Genomic DNA, 18,967 nt, shown 5'->3' with positions numbered 1-18,967 from the left:
TCTGCGCTCATACGTCCGTAAAACTCGCTAGTGTGACGCCGGCCTTACTCATTTAAAACTCCCTTAAAGTGGTAGTCAGATTAAAACTGCTAAAGCAATGTGTTACCTAAGCAAAGGAAAGGTAATATCTTACTGATTGGAGAGCATTCCACCGCTTGGAGCTGCCATGATTGGCAAATCAGAGAATTTTTATTCCAGCTTGGGAACTTTTACTCATCCACAGTGCAAAACAGTGTATGTATCAGGTCAGACACCCGAGCCGCCGTATTGGACTGTTCTAAAATGCTGAAGGCAGAGCTCAGCACCCCCCTTGGGAATGAATTACAATGGTTAAATATGGGCACTATCATTCCTTTTTAAAAGGGATAAAAGATACCAAATGGTACAGGTATCAATTCTCAAATTCCCACCAAACAACATCCTTTCTACATATACTGTAGGTGACCTCTAGTTTTCAACAGGTAACATTTTTCAATTTGCATCTTATTACGTGCTCCAATTCATTTCAGTTCTGATTGTTTTTTTCATTTTTTGCAACAAAAAGTATTTTTCATCAGTTTGTGTATTTGTGTAAAATAAAAGTGCAACAAATGTAAAACTGAAATGTTATATATAAAATGACTATGATAAGCCACTAGATGGCAATAATAAACTATCAAACATTTGCCCTCAGCTTCACATTGCAAAAAAAAAAACATTCCCAGGCTTCTTTTTTCTTTATTTTCAGTAAAAACAAATATTCTTTCATACTGTATCTTACTGATTGGTATCAGGGAGAAAGGAAGGACAAAGCAGCGCAGCAATAATTCTTCCATCAGGAACACTCTTGACAATGCAGGCAGAGATGAACATTTCTGGATTCAGAATGATGAATCCAAATAAGAAGGTAAAAAAACAAACCTGTTATGACTGTAAATTAAAGAGTGTATTCATTCTAAGCTTAGATTATGTATTGATGCTTGAAGTGAAGGCATTGAACTGCAACATGAAAACAGTGACATTTTGTGCTAATGCTCGATACAGTAGTTTAAATAAAGCTACCGTGTAATGCAGCAAAAACATTAGGCTAATAATACAAAAATACTTTTGCCTGCAATATTTATTACAACATTTGTTGCATATGTTAAAATATTTTTGGTGACTTATTTCTCTGTAACATGTCCTCCTTATTAAGGCACTGTTTAAACAGTAATGTAGCAATGAATTATGATATGATCTTGACAAAATTATAAAATTATACGATCTTTATGCATTGACACAATCAAATAATTAACTGTTGAGCACAATCAAAGATATAAAATCCAGCACATTATTCCTAACTAGAGATGAGAGGATCGATTGGCAGAGGATTTTGATTAGAATTCCCTGAAACTCAAGGTTATATGCACATTTGAATACTTTGTAATATGATTTGGGGGAAATGCAAAAACAAAACATGTCTGGTACCATTTTCTACACCACTGCTTGAGACATCAGAGAGTGGGCTTCCTCTTCATCTATGACATCACATGGTCTATCCCAGTTTATTGAGCCACCTTGTATATTGGTGGCAAGCACCTGAGTTATCAGAGCTCAGCGGGTTCCAGTGGAACACACAGCTGGGCCAAGTTCAAGTAGTTTGTATGTTTATATGGTAGACTTGTATTCAATCTTTATCTCTCTGTCTCTTCTTTACAAAAAATAAAGTGATATTAATGCATATGTAATATCCAAGCCACTAGATGTTTTACAGTATTGTGTGTTGTGACAAATTTATTCAACACTAATCACATTTTTCAGAAAATTCAGCAAAGCCAGGCAATTAGAACTTTAACCCCTTCATGACCTCGGGATTTTCCGTTTTTCCATGTTCGTTTTTCGCTCCCCTCCTTCCCAGAACCATAACTTTTTTATTTTTCCATCGATATGGCCATCTGAGGGCTTATTTTTTTTGCGGGACGAGTTGTACTTTTGAACGATATGATTGGTTTTACCATGTTGTGTACTAGAAAACGGGAAAAAAAATCCAAGTGCGGTGAAATAGCAAAAACAGTGCAATCCCACACATGTTTTTTGTTTGTTTTTTTTGCTAGGTTCACTAAATGACCTGATATTATGACTCTCCAGGTCAATACGAGTTCATTGACACCAAACATGTCTAGGCTCTCTTTTATCTAAGTGGTGAAAAAAAATTCCAAACTTTGCTAAATATATATATATATATATATATATATATATGTATATATATATATATTGTACCATTTTCCGATACCCATAGCGTCTCCATTTTTCGTGATCTAGGGGTAGGTTGAGGGCTTATTATTTGCGTTCCAAGCTGACGTTTTTGTATTGATACCACTTTTGTGCAGATACGTTTTTTTGATCGCCCGTTATTGCATTTTAATGCAATGTCGCGGCGAACTAAAAAAACGTAATTCTGGCGTTTCGAATTTTTTTCTTGCTACGCTGTTTAGTGATCAGGTTAATGCTTTTTTTATTGATAGAAGCTATTCTCAAAGCGGCGATAGCAAATATGTGTAGGTTTGATTTTTTTAATTGTTTTATTTTGAATGGGGCGAAAGGGGGGTGATTTAAACTTTTATATTTTCTTTATTTTTTTCACATTTTTTTTTACTTTTTTTTTTAACTTTTGCCATGCTTCAATAGCCTCCATGGGAGGCTAGAAGCTGGCACATTTCGATCGGCTCTGCTACATAGCAGCGATCATCAGATCACTGCTTTGTAGCTGAATTACAGGCTTGCTATGAGCGCTGACCACAGGGTGGCACTCACAGCAAACCGGCATCAGTAACCATAGAGGTCTCAATGACCTCTATGGTTACTATGCAGAAACATCGCTGACCATGATCATGTGATGGGGGTTAGCGATGCGTTCATTTCTGGCCCGATGGCCAGATGGCCGCTGCCAGCATTTAACTAGTTAATAGCAGCGGGTGAATCTCGATTTCACCCGCCGCTATTGCAGGCACATGTCAGATGTTCAAAACAGCTGACATGTCCCAGCTTTGATGCAGGCTCACTTCCGGAGCCTGCATCAAAGCGGGGGTTCTGACTTCGGACTACTATCCCGTCCAAGGTCAGAAAGGGGTTAAATTTTCTCTCCTCATAACCTGTTCTACATAATGCAATCCAAAAAGTGAAATATGTTGTCACTAATCATTCACTAGTAGTGTTGAGCGATACCTTCCGATACCCAGAAGTATCGGTATCGGATTGGATCGGCCGATATCCAAAAAATATCGGATATCACCGATACCGATACCCGACACCAATGCAAGTCAACAGGACACAAATATCGGAATGTAAATAAGCCCTTTCTGTCCTTAAACATCCTGTTCCGGAGGGGGGAAGAGTGTGGGCGGTGCGTGGGTGGTGCGTGGGCGGACACTGTGAGTGTCTGTGCGAACGGGGTCTGTGCGGGCCTGCCAGGGATGTGTACCTGCCTACCGGGGCTCTCTGGGGTCTGTGCGGCGTGCAGGATGTCTCTGTGGTGTGCGGGGTGTCTCTGTGGCGGGCGTGGTCTTTGTGTGGCAGGCGGGGTCTCTGTGGGGCGTGCGAGGTGTCTCTGCGGGGCGTGTGGGGTGTCTCTGCAGGGCGTGCAGGGTGTCTCTGCAGCATGCGGGGTGTCTCTGCGGCGTGCGGGGTGTCTCTGCAGTGGGGTCTCTGTGCGGCAGGCGTGGTCTCTGTGTTGTGGGCGGGGTCTCTGCGGGGTGTGCAGAGTGTCTGTGGGGTGTGCGGGGTGTCTTTGCGGCGTGCAGGGTGTCTCTGCGGCATGCGGCGCGTCTCTGTGCGGGGTCTCTGTGGTGTTCTGGGTGTCTCAGTGCGGGCATCGTCCGATGGGACTACAAGTCCCATCGGGCTATGCCTGCTACACTGACAGTGATTGACACATTAGCCAATGATGGGACAGTAGTAGTCCCATGATCTGGCTAATGTGTTGAATGAAAAAAAAAAAATACTCCATACATACTCCATACATACTCCATACATACTCCATACAGTACATTCATACATTACATACATGACATACAGTACATTAAACATGGAGTTCATACTCACCATTACTTGTCATTTTGATCCATTACTTGTCATTTTTATAGCGGCGGGATTCCTCCGCCGCTGTAAAAAAATAGTCCCTAGCCTCACTTATGGCATTGCTGTATGATAAATTTTCCCATGCAGCAATTGCCATAAAGTAAGACTTTGAACTTTTGTAACCTCAGTGATACACTGCAGAAGCCATTGTCTCGTGTCAGTGTGTCACTGAGGGTCCTATAGAGCAGTGACATCACCCGATGTCACTGTTCTATAGGGGAGATCATCATGGGACACTCGTTATTAATTGGACTACAGCGGACAGGTAGTATACAGTTTATTATTTTACTTTTTTTGCAGGCGCTAAAGTATGGTAAGTATGGTTAAATGAAGAATATTAAAATACTTTTTTCCAAATGTGTGCGTGTTTTATTAACCCTTTCTTACTATTCGATTAATAATGGATAGGCGTCTTATTGACGCCTCTCTGTTATTGACCCGGCTTAATGTCACCTTACAATAGCAAGGTGACATTAACCCCTTATTACCCCATATCCCACCACTACACGGGAGTGGGAAGAGAGGCGCTAAGTGCCGGAATTGGTGCATATTACAAAATACGACAGATCCGTTGCATGACGGACACGACGTGTGGCAATCCATCGCGATCCGTCGCTAATACAAGTCTATTGGTAAAACGCATCCTGCGAGGACATTTAAAGGATCCGTTTTTTTCTGCCGGATCTTTTTTTTTCTGCCGGATCCGTTTTTTCTACCGGATTGTTTTTTTTTGCCAGAAGTGTTTTTTCCGCCGGATCCGTTTTTTCCACCAGATCGTTTTTTTCCACCAGATCCGTTTTTTCTCATAGAGTTGTATTAGCGCCGGATTGCGCCTGATGGCCACACGTTTCATCGTTTTTTTGCAGGATCCGTCAAAAAAGCTGTTTCTGCCAGACGGAAAACACATACAGAGGAACGGTTTTTCTGTCCGTCGAAAAAACGCACAGCAATGGATCCAACAAAAAACAGATGAAACGTGTGGCCAGCAGGCGCACTCCGGCTAATACAACTCTATGAGAAAAAAACGGATCTGGCGGAAAAAAACAATCCGGTGGAAAAAACGAATCCGGCGGAAAAAAAAAAATCTGGCGGAAAAAAATGGATCTGCAAATGTGCTCCTAGGATGCGTTTTGTACCCAAAGACTTGTATTAGCGACCGATCGCGTCGGATGGCCACACGTCGCGTCCGTCGTGCAAGGGATCTGTCGTGTTTTGGTGGACTGTCGGCACGAAAAAACGTTCAAGTGAACATTTTTTTGGCCGTCGCACCCGCCATTTTCTACCGTGCACGCGCGGCAAAAACTCCGCCCCCTCCTCCCCGCACTTCAGAATGGGCAGCGGATGCATTGAAAAACTGCATCCGCTGCCCACGTCGTGCACAAATTTCACAACGTGCATCGGTATGTCGGCCTGACGCAAAGCGACGGACCCGTACCGACACAAGAGTGAAAGAGGCCTTAATGAGCATTGAATTTAAAAAAAAAGACAAAGAAAGGTAAAAAAAACAGCGTTGGCGCCCGCGCAATTTTCTGCTATGAATACCAGCCCGCAGCTGTCTACATAGCCTTTACTGGCTATTAAAATAGGGGGACCCCCGAAAAAAATGACATGGAGTCCCCCTATATTTTATAGCCAGAAAGGCTATGCAGACAGCTGTGGGCTGATATTCATAGCCTAGGGAGGGGCCATGGATATTGCCCCCCCCAGGCTACAAATACCAGTCCGCAACCACCCCAGAAATGGCACATCTGTAAGATGCACCAATTCCGGCACTTAGCCCCTCTCTTCCCACTCCCGTGTAGCGGTGGGATATGAGGTAATAAGGGGTTAATGTCACCTTGCTATTGTAAGGTGACATTAAGCCGGGTTAATAACGGAGAGGCGTCAATAAGACGCCTATCCATTATTAATCGAATAGTAAGAAATGGTTAATAAAGCACGCACACATTCAGAAAAAAGTATTTTAATATTCTTGATTTAACCATACTTACCATACTTCAGCGCCTGCAAAAAAACGTAAAATAATAAACCGTATACTACCTGTCCGCCTTAGTCCAATTAATAACGAGTGCCCCACGATGATCTCCCCTATAGAACAGTGATATCGGGTGATGTCACTGCTCTATAGGACCCTCAGTGACACACTGACACGAGACAATGGCTCCTGCAGTGTATCACAGAGGTTACTAAAGTTCAAAGTCTTTATGGCAATTGCTGCGTTGGAAAATTTCTCATACAGCAATGCCATAAGTGAGGCTAAGGACTATTTTTTTACAGCATCGGAGGGATTCATTCCTCCCGTCATTGTTTATCTGCAGCCCCTAGAGAGCGGTCGCAACAGCTGTTGCTGCCGTTCTCCATGGGAGATCGTCGTGGGACACGCGTGGATTTCTGCAGACAGGGAGTATATTGGTTGTTTGTTTTTTTCACCTTTTTTACATGCTAGATAGTCTGGCCCCCAAAGGACTCAATCACGAAATTGAGTTATATGCTTTTTAATCTGGCATTTTTAATATAACTTATTTATGCCCAGCTACCTCTGTACAAGGGGTGTTTGGGTTGGGGACCCAGTTGGGATCCTGTGTACAATCTTAACCCCACCTCGGCACATTTATTACAAAATCTGCTTCTTATCAAAATGTGTAGGATTTTATAATTACTATTGTTTTAGTAGATTAGGTTCAAGCAACCAGCCTTTTTAGATTAGGATTTATTTTAATTCACTATTTTTATCTACTGTATTAATAAAGTTGTTGTAGTTTTATTTATTTATATTTCTTGTTATCCCCCCCTTTTTTGCGTACCCAATTAAGCTCAGGACCCAGGGCATTAAAATATTGTATCTTGCATACTCAATTACAAATATCACATAGCCCATCCGATGATACAGTTCTTTCTATTTTATTTATGTCCTGCAGTTTTCCTTCCCCACACAACTCCATGCGCCCCAAATCCAGGTTTCCATGTCTTGCACTAAGTATGCCGTATTTAACAGTTTCACTAATCAGGTAATTAGGTACTTAGGTGAGTTTTTTCTTAAGGCTCTAACTTAGGCCTCTCCTCTATCTAGTGCACTAATTACGCTGCATTCAAGTCTATGTACCATCCACTAATTTCACTAATCAGGGATGTCAGCAAGTTTTTTCTGCAGGAGGCGGGCGGGTAGCCGCTTTATAAGGGGAGGGCTCCATGGGGAACTCCAGCCCTGATGAAGAAGGATCGCATCCTTCGAAACATGTTGGATTGGTTAATCCTCATACGCGCCCGCCCATTAGCCGTGTGATGTCACACTACTTGCCACGCCCCTTCCACACTCCGCCACTGCTTCGGCGTTGCTTCCGGCCGGGGCACGCTAGAAGTTGGCGGTTCCTGCATAGCCCCAGTGTTCATCCAGCAGAGCTGTTTTGTGTGGATTAAGTCGCTACTTCCATCCCTCGATCTTACCATCTTGTAGCACGGAGCCAGTCATCCAGCACTAGTCACGCTCACACCACCTTTTCAGCATCTAGTAAGTGCACAATTACATCTATTATAAACCTCCTATATGCAAGGTATTGCCCTCATGCACAACTCTAAGTGCAACTATAGGAACCCACACCAGCACAGGTGATTTACCACTTATATCACTATTTTTACATTACGTACAGGGTGGTACACAGACCCTGTTTTATCACCAGCAGCTGTAATTGTTTTCCTTTTTTCCCCCTCAGTCTCTTCCCTTTACTTTTCACTCTCTGAGTGCCAGTGTATTGATTTTATCTAAATAACCTAGGGTTGAATGATGTCGGTCAGATTTGACTTTAGTCAGATGTGACATCATTTCAAGTGACATCTTTAAGTGTATCGTCAGAAATATGCCACAAAGATAACCCATGGCATATTCTCCTTCACGCTGTCATGCCCTGACCCATCTGCTTCCATTCACAGGTACGTTTGAACTGTCTGCTAACCTGGAATACCCACTACACCCCTGAATCCATGCACCTCTCTCCCCTATTCTACCTGGTACGTTTGAACTGTCTGCTAACCTGGAATACCCACTACACCCCTGAATCCATGCACCTCTCTCCCCCTATTCTACCTGGTACGTTTGAACTGTCTGCTAACCTGGAATATCCACTACACCCCTGAATCCATGCACCTCTCTCCCCTATTCTACCTGGTACGTTTGAACTGTCTGCTAACCTGGAATACCCACTGCACCCCTGAATCCATGCACCTCTCTCCCCCTATTCTACCTGGTACGTTTGAACTGTCTGCTAACCTGGAATACCCACTACACCCCTGAATCCATGCACCTCTCTCCCCCTATTCTACCTGGTACGTTTGAACTGTCTGCTAACCTGGAATATCCACTGCACCCCTGAATCCATGCACCTCTCTCCCCCTATTCTACCTGGTACGTTTGAACTGTCTGCTAACCTGGAATACCCACTACACCCCTGAATCCATACACCTCTCTCCCCTCATTCTACCTGGTACGTTTGAACTGTCTGCTAACCTGGAATATCCACTGCACCCCTGAATCCATGCACCTCTCTCCCCTCATTCTACCTGGTACGTTTGAACTGTCTGCTAACCTGGAATATCCACTGCACCCCTGAATCCATGCACCTCTCTCCCCTATTCTACCTGGTACGTTTGAACTGTCTGCTAACCTGGAATATCCACTACACCCCTGAATCCATGCACCTCTCTCCCCTCATTCTACCTGGTACGTTTGAACTGTCTGCTAACCTGGAATACCCACTGCACCCCTGAATCCATGCACCTCTCTCCCCTCATTCTACCTGGTACGTTTGAACTGTCTGCTAACCTGGAATATCCACTGCACCCCTGAATCCATGCACCTCTCTCCCCCTATTCTACCTGGTACGTTTGAACTGTCTGCTAACCTGGAATATCCACTGCACCCCTGAATCCATGCACCTCTCTCCCCCTATTCTACCTGGTACGTTTGAACTGTCTGCTAACCTGGAATATCCACTGCACCCCTGAATCCATTCACCTCTCTCCCCTCATTCTACCTGGTACGTTTGAACTGTCTGCTAACCTGGAATATCCACTACACCCCTGAATCCATGCACCTCTCTCCCCTCATTCTACCTGGTACGTTTGAACTGTCTGCTAACCTGGAATGTCCACTACACCCCTGAATCCATGCACCTCTCTCCCCTCATTCTACCTGGTACGTTTGAACTGTCTGCTAACCTGGAATATCCACTGCACCCCTGAATCCATGCACCTCTCTCCCCCTATTCTACCTGGTACGTTTGAACTGTCTGCTAACCTGGAATATCCACTGCACCCCTGAATCCATGCACCTCTCTCCCCTCATTCTACCTGGTACGTTTGAACTGTCTGCTAACCTGGAATATCCACTGCACCCCTGAATCCATGCACCTCTCTCCCCTCATTCTACCTGGTACGTTTGAACTGTCTGCTAACCTGGAATATCCACTGCACCCCTGAATCCATGCACCTCTCTCCCCTCATTCTACCTGGTACGTTTGAACTGTCTGCTAACCTGGAATATCCACTGCACCCCTGAATCCATGCACCTCTCTCCCCCTATTCTACCTGGTACGTGTGAACTGTCTGCTAACCTGGAATATCCACTGCACCCCTGAATCCATGCACCTCTCTCCCCCTATTCTACCTGGTACGTTTGAACTGTCTGCTAACCTGGAATACCCACTGCACCCCTGAATCCATGCATCTCTCTCCCCTCATTCTACCTGGTACGTTTGAACTGTCTGCTAACCTGGAATATCCACTGCACCCCTGAATCCATGCTCCTCTCTCCCCTCATTCTACCTGGTACGTTTGAACTGTCTGCTAACCTGGAATATCCACTGCACCCCTGAATCCATGCACCTCTCTCCCCCTATTCTACCTGGTACGTTTGAACTGTCTGCTAACCTGGAATATCCACTGCACCCCTGAATCCATGCACCTCTCTCCCCCTCATTCTACCTGGTACGTTTGAACTGTCTGCTAACCTGGAATACCCACTGCACCCCTGAATCCATGCACCTCTCTCCCCTCATTCTACCTGGTACGTTTGAACTGTCTGCTAACCTGGAATATCCACTGCACCCCTGAATCCATGCACCTCTCTCCCCCTATTCTACCTGGTACGTTTGAACTGTCTGCTAACCTGGAATATCCACTGCACCCCTGAATCCATGCACCTCTCTCCCCCTCATTCTACCTGGTACGTTTGAACTGTCTGCTAACCTGGAATACCCACTGCACCCCTGAATCCATGCACCTCTCTCCCCCTATTCTACCTGGTACGTTTGAACTGTCTGCTAACCTGGAATATCCACTGCACCCCTGAATCCATGCACCTCTCTCCCCTCATTCTACCTAGTACGTTTGAACTGTCTGCTAACCTGGAATATCCACTGCACCCCTGAATCCATGCACCTCTCTCCCCTCATTCTACCTGGTACGTTTGAACTGTCTGCTAACCTGGAATATCCACTGCACCCCTGAATCCATGCACCTCTCTCCCCCTATTCTACCTGGTACGTTTGAACTGTCTGCTAACCTGGAATATCCACTGCACCCCTGAATCCATGCACCTCTCTCCCCCTATTCTACCTGGTACGTTTGAACTGTCTGCTAACCTGGAATACCCACTGCACCCCTGAATCCATGCACCTCTCTCCCCCTATTCTACCTGGTACGTTTGAACTGTCTGCTAACCTGGAATACCCACTGCACCCCTGAATCCATGCACCTCTCTCCCCCTATTCTACCTGGTACGTTTGAACTGTCTGCTAACCTGGAATATCCACTGCACCCCTGAATCCATGCACCTCTCTCCCCTATTCTACCTGGTACGTTTGAACTGTCTGCTAACCTGGAATATCCACTACACCCCTGAATCCATGCACCTCTCTCCCCCTATTCTACCTGGTACGTTTGAACTGTCTGCTAACCTGGAATACCCACTGCACCCCTGAATCCATGCACCTCTCTCCCCCTATTCTACCTGGTACGTTTGAACTGTCTGCTAACCTGGAATACCCACTGCACCCCTGAATCCATGCACCTCTCTCCCCTATTCTACCTGGTACGTTTGAACTGTCTGCTAACCTGGAATATCCACTGCACCCCTGAATCCATGCACCTCTCTCCCCTCATTCTACCTGGTACGTTTGAACTGTCTGCTAACCTGGAATACCCACTACACCCCTGAATCCATGCACCTCTCTCCCCTCATTCTACCGGGTACGTTTGAACTGTCTGCTAACCTGGAATATCCACTGCACCCCTGAATCCATGCACCTCTCTCCCCTCATTCTACCGGGTACGTTTGAACTGTCTGCTAACCTGGAATATCCACTGCACCCCTGAATCCATGCACCTCTCTCCCCCTATTCTACCTGGTACGTTTGAACTGTCTGCTAACCTGGAATATCCACTGCACCCCTGAATCCATGCACCTCTCTCCCCTCATTCTACCTGGTACGTTTGAACTGTCTGCTAACCTGGAATATCCACTGCACCCCTGAATCCATGCACCTCTCTCCCCTCATTCTACCTGGTACGTTTGAACTGTCTGCTAACCTGTAATATCCACTGCACCCCTGAATCCATGCACCTCTCTCCCCTCATTCTACCTGGTACGTTTGAACTGTCTGCTAACCTGGAATACCCACTGCACCCCTGAATCCATGCACCTCTCTCCCCCTATTCTACCTGGTACGTTTGAACTGTCTGCTAACCTGGAATATCCACTGCACCCCTGAATCCATGCACCTCTCTCCCCCTATTCTACCTGGTACGTTTGAACTGTCTGCTAACCTGGAATACCCACTGCACCCCTGAATCCATGCACCTCTCTCCCCTATTCTACCTGGTACGTTTGAACTGTCTGCTAACCTGGAATATCCACTACACCCCTGAATCCATGCACCTCTCTCCCCTCATTCTACCGGGTACGTTTGAACTGTCTGCTAACCTGGAATATCCACTGCACCCCTGAATCCATGCACCTCTCTCCCCCTATTCTACCTGGTACGTTTGAACTGTCTGCTAACCTGGAATATCCACTACACCCCTGAATCCATGCACCTCTCTCCCCTCATTCTACCGGGTACGTTTGAACTGTCTGCTAACCTGGAATATCCACTGCACCCCTGAATCCATGCACCTCTCTCCCCTCATTCTACCGGGTACGTTTGAACTGTCTGCTAACCTGGAATATCCACTGCACCCCTGAATCCATGCACCTCTCTCCCCTCATTCTACCGGGTACGTTTGAACTGTCTGCTAACCTGGAATACCCACTGCACCCCTGAATCCATGCACCTCTCTCCCCCTATTCTACCTGGTACGTTTGAACTGTCTGCTAACCTGGAATATCCACTGCACCCATGAATCCATGCACCTCTCTCCCCTCATTCTACCTGGTACGTTTGAACTGTCTGCTAACCTGGAATATCCACTGCACCCCTGAATCCATGCACCTCTCTCCCCTCATTCTACCTGGTACGTTTGAACTGTCTGCTAACCTGGAATATCCACTGCACCCCTGAATCCATGCACCTCTCTCCCCCTATTCTACCTGGTACGTTTGAACTGTCTGCTAACCTGGAATATCCACTGCACCCCTGAATCCATGCACCTCTCTCCCCCTATTCTACCTGGTACGTTTGAACTGTCTGCTAACCTGGAATATCCACTGCACCCCTGAATCCATGCACCTCTCTCCCCCTATTCTACCTGGTACGTTTGAACTGTCTGCTAACCTGGAATACCCACTGCACCCCTGAATCCATGCACCTCTCTCCCCCTATTCTACCTGGTACGTTTGAACTGTCTGCTAACCTGGAATATCCACTGCACCCCTGAATCCATGCAACTCTCTCCCCTCATTCTACCTGGTACGTTTGAACTGTCTGCTAACCTGGAATATCCACTGCACCCCTGAATCCATGCCACTCTCTCCCCTCATTCTACCTGGTACGTTTGAACTGTCTGCTAACCTGGAATATCCACTGCACCCCTGAATCCATGCACCTCTCTCCCCTCATTCTACCTGGTACGTTTGAACTGTCTGCTAACCTGGAATATCCACTGCACCCCTGAATCCATGCACCTCTCTCCCCCTATTCTACCTGGTACGTTTGAACTGTCTGCTAACCTGGAATACCCACTGCACCCCTGAATCCATGCACCTCTCTCCCCCTATTCTACCTGGTACGTTTGAACTGTCTGCTAACCTGGAATATCCACTGCACCCCTGAATCCATTCACCTCTCTCCCCCTATTCTACCTGGTACGTTTGAACTGTCTGCTAACCTGGAATATCCACTGCACCCCTGAATCCATGCACCTCTCTCCCCCTATTCTACCTGGTACGTTTGAACTGTCTGCTAACCTGGAATATCCACTGCACCCCTGAATCCATGCACCTCTCTCCCCTCATTCTACCTGGTACGTTTGAACTGTCTGCTAACCTGGAATATCCACTGCACCCCTGAATCCATTCACCTCTCTCCCCCTATTCTACCTGGTACGTTTGAACTGTCTGCTAACCTGGAATATCCACTGCACCCCTGAATCCATGCACCTCTCTCCCCTCATTCTACCTGGTACGTTTGAACTGTCTGCTAACCTGGAATATCCACTGCACCCCTGAATCCATGCATCTCTCTCCCCTCATTCTACCTGGTACGTTTGAACTGTCTGCTAACCTGGAATATCCACTGCACCCCTGAATCCATGCACCTCTCTCCCCCTATTCTACCTGGTACGTTTGAACTGTCTGCTAACCTGGAATACCCACTGCACCCCTGAATCCATGCACCTCTCTCTCCCTATTCTACCTGGTACGTTTGAACTGTCTGCTAACCTGGAATATCCACTGCACCCCTGAATCCATTCACCTCTCTCCCCCTATTCTACCTGGTACGTTTGAACTGTCTGCTAACCTGGAATACCCACTGCACTCCTGAATCCATTCACCTCTCTCCCCCTATTCTACCTGGTACGTTTGAACTGTCTGCTAACCTGGAATACCCACTGCACCCCTGAATCCATTCACCTCTCTCCCCTCATTCTACCTGGTACGTGTGAACTGTCTGCTAACCTGGAATACCCACTACACCCCTGAATCCATGCACCTCTCTCCCCCTATTCTACCTGGTACGTTTGAACTGTCTGCTAACCTGGAATATCCACTGCACCCCTGAATCCATGCACCTCTCTCCCCTCATTCTACCTGGTACGTTTGAACTGTCTGCTAACCTGGAATATCCACTACACCCCTGAATCCATGCACCTCTCTCCCCCTATTCTACCTGGTACGTTTGAACTGTCTGCTAACCTGGAATACCCACTGCACCCCTGAATCCATGCACCTCTCTCCCCCTATTCTACCTGGTACGTTTGAACTGTCTGCTAACCTGGAATATCCACTGCACCCCTGAATCCATGCACCTCTCTCCCCTCATTCTACCTGGTACGTTTGAACTGTCTGCTAACCTGGAATATCCACTGCACCCCTGAATCCATGCACCTCTCTCCCCTCATTCTACCTGGTACGTTTGAACTGTCTGCTAACCTGGAATATCCACTACACCCCTGAATCCATGCACCTCTCTCCCCCTATTCTACCTGGTACGTTTGAACTGTCTGCTAACCTGGAATACCCACTGCACCCCTGAATCCATGCACCTCTCTCCCCCTATTCTACCTGTTACGTTTGAACTGTCTGCTAACCTGGAATATCCACTGCACCCCTGAATCCATGCACCTCTCTCCCCTCATTCTACCTGGTACGTTTGAACTGTCTGCTAACCTGGAATATCCACTGCACCCCTGAATCCATGCACCTCTCTCCCCTCATTCTACCTGGTACGTTTGAACTGTCTGCTAACCTGGAATATCCACTGCACCCCTGAATCCATGCACCTCTCTCCCCTCATTCTACCTGGTACGTTTGAACTGTCTGCTAACCTGGAATATCCACTGCACCCCTGAATCCATGCTCCTCTCTCCCCTCATTCTACCTGGTACGTTTGAACTGTCTGCTTTCCTGGAATATCCACTGCACCCCTGAATCCATGCACCTCTCTCCCCTCATTCTACCTGGTACGTTTGAACTGTCTGCTAACCTGGAATACCCACTGCACCCCTGAATCCATGCACCTCTCTCCCCCTATTCTACCTGGTACGTTTGAACTGTCTGCTAACCTGGAATACCCACTGCACCCCTGAATCCATTCACCTCTCTCCCCTCATTCTACCTGGTACGTTTGAACTGTCTGCTAACCTGGAATACCCACTGCACCCCTGAATCCATTCACCTCTCTCCCCCTATTCTACCTGGTACGTTTGAACTGTCTGCTAACCTGGAATACCCACTGCACCCCTGAATCCATGCACCTCTCTCCCCTCATTCTACCTGGTACGTTTGAACTGTCTGCTAACCTGGAATATCCACTGCACCCCTGAATCCATGCACCTCTCTCCCCTCATTCTACCTGGTACGTTTGAACTGTCTGCTAACCTGGAATATCCACTGCACCCCTGAATCCATGCACCTCTCTCCCCTCATTCTACCTGGTACGTTTGAACTGTCTGCTAACCTGGAATACCCACTGCACCCCTGAATCCATGCACCTCTCTCCCCCTATTCTACCTGGTACGTTTGAACTGTCTGCTAACCTGGAATACCCACTACACCCCTGAATCCATGCACCTCTCTCCCCTCATTCTACCTGGTACGTTTGAACTGTCTGCTAACCTGGAATATCCACTGCACCCCTGAATCCATGCTCCTCTCTCCCCTCATTCTACCTGGTACGTTTGAACTGTCTGCTAACCTGGAATATCCACTGCACCCCTGAATCCATGCACCTCTCTCCCCTCATTCTACCTGGTACGTTTGAACTGTCTGCTAACCTGGAATATCCACTGCACCCCTGAATCCATGCACCTCTCTCCCCCTATTCTACCTGGTACGTTTGAACTGTCTGCTAACCTGGAATATCCACTGCACCCCTGAATCCATGCACCTCTCTCCCCTCATTCTACCTGGTACGTTTGAACTGTCTGCTAACCTGGAATATCCACTGCACCCCTGAATCCATGCACCTCTCTCCCCCTATTCTACCTGGTACGTTTGAACTGTCTGCTAACCTGGAATACCCACTACACCCCTGAATCCATGCACCTCTCTCCCCTCATTCTACCTGGTACGTTTGAACTGTCTGCTAACCTGGAATATCCACTGCACCCCTGAATCCATGCTCCTCTCTCCCCTCATTCTACCTGGTACGTTTGAACTGTCTGCTAACCTGGAATATCCACTGCACCCCTGAATCCATGCACCTCTCTCCCCTCATTCTACCTGGTACGTTTGAACTGTCTGCTAACCTGGAATATCCACTGCACCCCTGAATCCATGCACCTCTCTCCCCCTATTCTACCTGGTACGTTTGAACTGTCTGCTAACCTGGAATATCCACTGCACCCCTGAATCCATGCACCTCTCTCCCCTCATTCTACCTGGTACGTTTGAACTGTCTGCTAACCTGGAATACCCACTGCACCCCTGAATCCATGCACCTCTCTCCCCTCATTCTACCTGGTACGTTTGAACTGTCTGCTAACCTGGAATATCCACTACACCCCTGAATCCATGCACCTCTCTCCCCCTATTCTACCTGGTACGTTTGAACTGTCTGCTAACCTGGAATACCCACTGCACCCCTGAATCCATTCACCTCTCTCCCCTCATTCTACCTGGTACGTTTGAACGGTCTGCTAACCTGGAATACCCACTGCACCCCTGAATACATGCACCTCTCTCCCCCTATTCTACCTGGTATGTTTGAACTGTCTGCTAACCTGGAATATCCACTGCACCCCTGAATCCATGCACCTCTCTCCCCCTATTCTACCTGGTACGTTTGAACTGTCTGCTAACCTGGAATATCCACTACACCCCTGAATCCATGCACCTCTCTCCCCTCATTCTACCTGGTACGTTTGAACTGTCTGCTAACCTGGAATACCCACTACACCCCTGAATCCATGCACCTCTCTCCCCTCATTCTACCGGGTACGTTTGAACTGTCTGCTAACCTGGAATATCCACTGCACCCCTGAATCCATGCACCTCTCTCCCCTCATTCTACCTGGTACGTTTGAACTGTCTGCTAACCTGGAATATCCACTGCACCCCTGAATCCATGCACCTCTCTCCCCTCATTCTACCTGGTACGTTTGAACTGTCTGCTAACCTGGAATATCCACTGCACCCCTGAATCCATGCACCACTCTCCCCTCATTCTACCTGGTACGTTTGAACTGTCTGCTAACCTGGAATATCCACTGCACCCCTGAATCCATGCACCTCTCTCCCCCTATTCTACCTGGTACGTTTGAACTGTCTGCTAACCTGGAATACCCACTGCACCCCTGAATCCATGCACCTCTCTCCCCTCATTCTACCTGGTACGTTTGAACTGTCTGCTAACCTGGAATATCCACTGCACCCCTGAATCCATGCACCTCTCTCCCCCTATTCTACCTGGTACGTTTGAACTGTCTGCTAACCTGGAATATCCACTGCACCCCTGAATCCATGCAACTCTCTCCCCTCATTCTACCTGGTACGTTTGAACTGTCTGCTAACCTGGAATATCCACTGCACCCCTGAATCCATGCACCTCTCTCCCCTCATTCTACCGGGTACGTTTGAACTGTCTGCTAACCTGGAATATCCACTGCACCCCTGAATCCATGCACCTCTCTCCCCTCATTCTACCTGGTACGTTTGAACTGTCTGCTAACCTGGAATATCCACTGCACCCCTGAATCCATGCACCTCTCTCCCCTCATTCTACCTGGTACGTTTGAACTGTCTGCTAACCTGGAATATCCACTACACCCCTGAATCCATGCACCTCTCTCCCCTATTCTACCTGGTACGTTTGAACTGTCTGCTAACCTGGAATATCCACTGCACCCCTGAATCCATGCACCTCTCTCCCCCTATTCTACCTGGTACGTTTGAACTGTCTGCTAACCTGGAATACCCACTGCACCCCTGAATCCATGCACCTCTCTCCCCCTATTCTACCTGGTACGTTTGAACTGTCTGCTAACCTGGAATATCCACTGCACCCCTGAATCCATTCACCTCTCTCCCCCTATTCTACCTGGTACGTTTGAACTGTCTGCTAACCTGGAATATCCACTGCACCCCTGAATCCATGCACCTCTCTCCCCCTATTCTACCTGGTACGTTTGAACTGTCTGCTAACCTGGAATATCCACTGCACCCCTGAATCCATGCACCTCTCTCCCCTCATTCTACCTGGTACGTTTGAACTGTCTGCTAACCTGGAATATCCACTGCACCCCTGAATCCATGCACCTCTCTCCCCTCATTCTACCTGGTACGTTTGAACTGTCTGCTAACCTGGAATATCCACTGCACCCCTGAATCCATGCATCTCTCTCCCCTCATTCTACCTGGTACGTTTGAACTGTCTGCTAACCTGGAATATCCACTGCACCCCTGAATCCATGCACCTCTCTCCCCCTATTCTACCTGGTACGTTTGAACTGTCTGCTAACCTGGAATATCCTCTGCACCCCTGAATCCATTCACCTCTCTCCCCCTATTCTACCTGGTACGTTTGAACTGTCTGCTAACCTGGAATATCCACTGCACCCCTGAATCCATGCACCTCTCTCCCCCTATTCTACCTGGTACGTTTGAACTGTCTGCTAACCTGGAATACCCACTGCACCCCTGAATCCATGCACCTCTCTCCCCTCATTCTACCGGGTACGTTTGAACTGTCTGCTAACCTGGAATATCCACTGCACCCCTGAA

This window comes from Ranitomeya imitator, chromosome 3 (genome assembly GCF_032444005.1).
Source record: "Ranitomeya imitator isolate aRanImi1 chromosome 3, aRanImi1.pri, whole genome shotgun sequence".
Taxonomy (NCBI): Eukaryota; Metazoa; Chordata; class Amphibia; order Anura; family Dendrobatidae; genus Ranitomeya; species Ranitomeya imitator.
Note: the sequence above shows the minus strand (reverse complement) of the source record.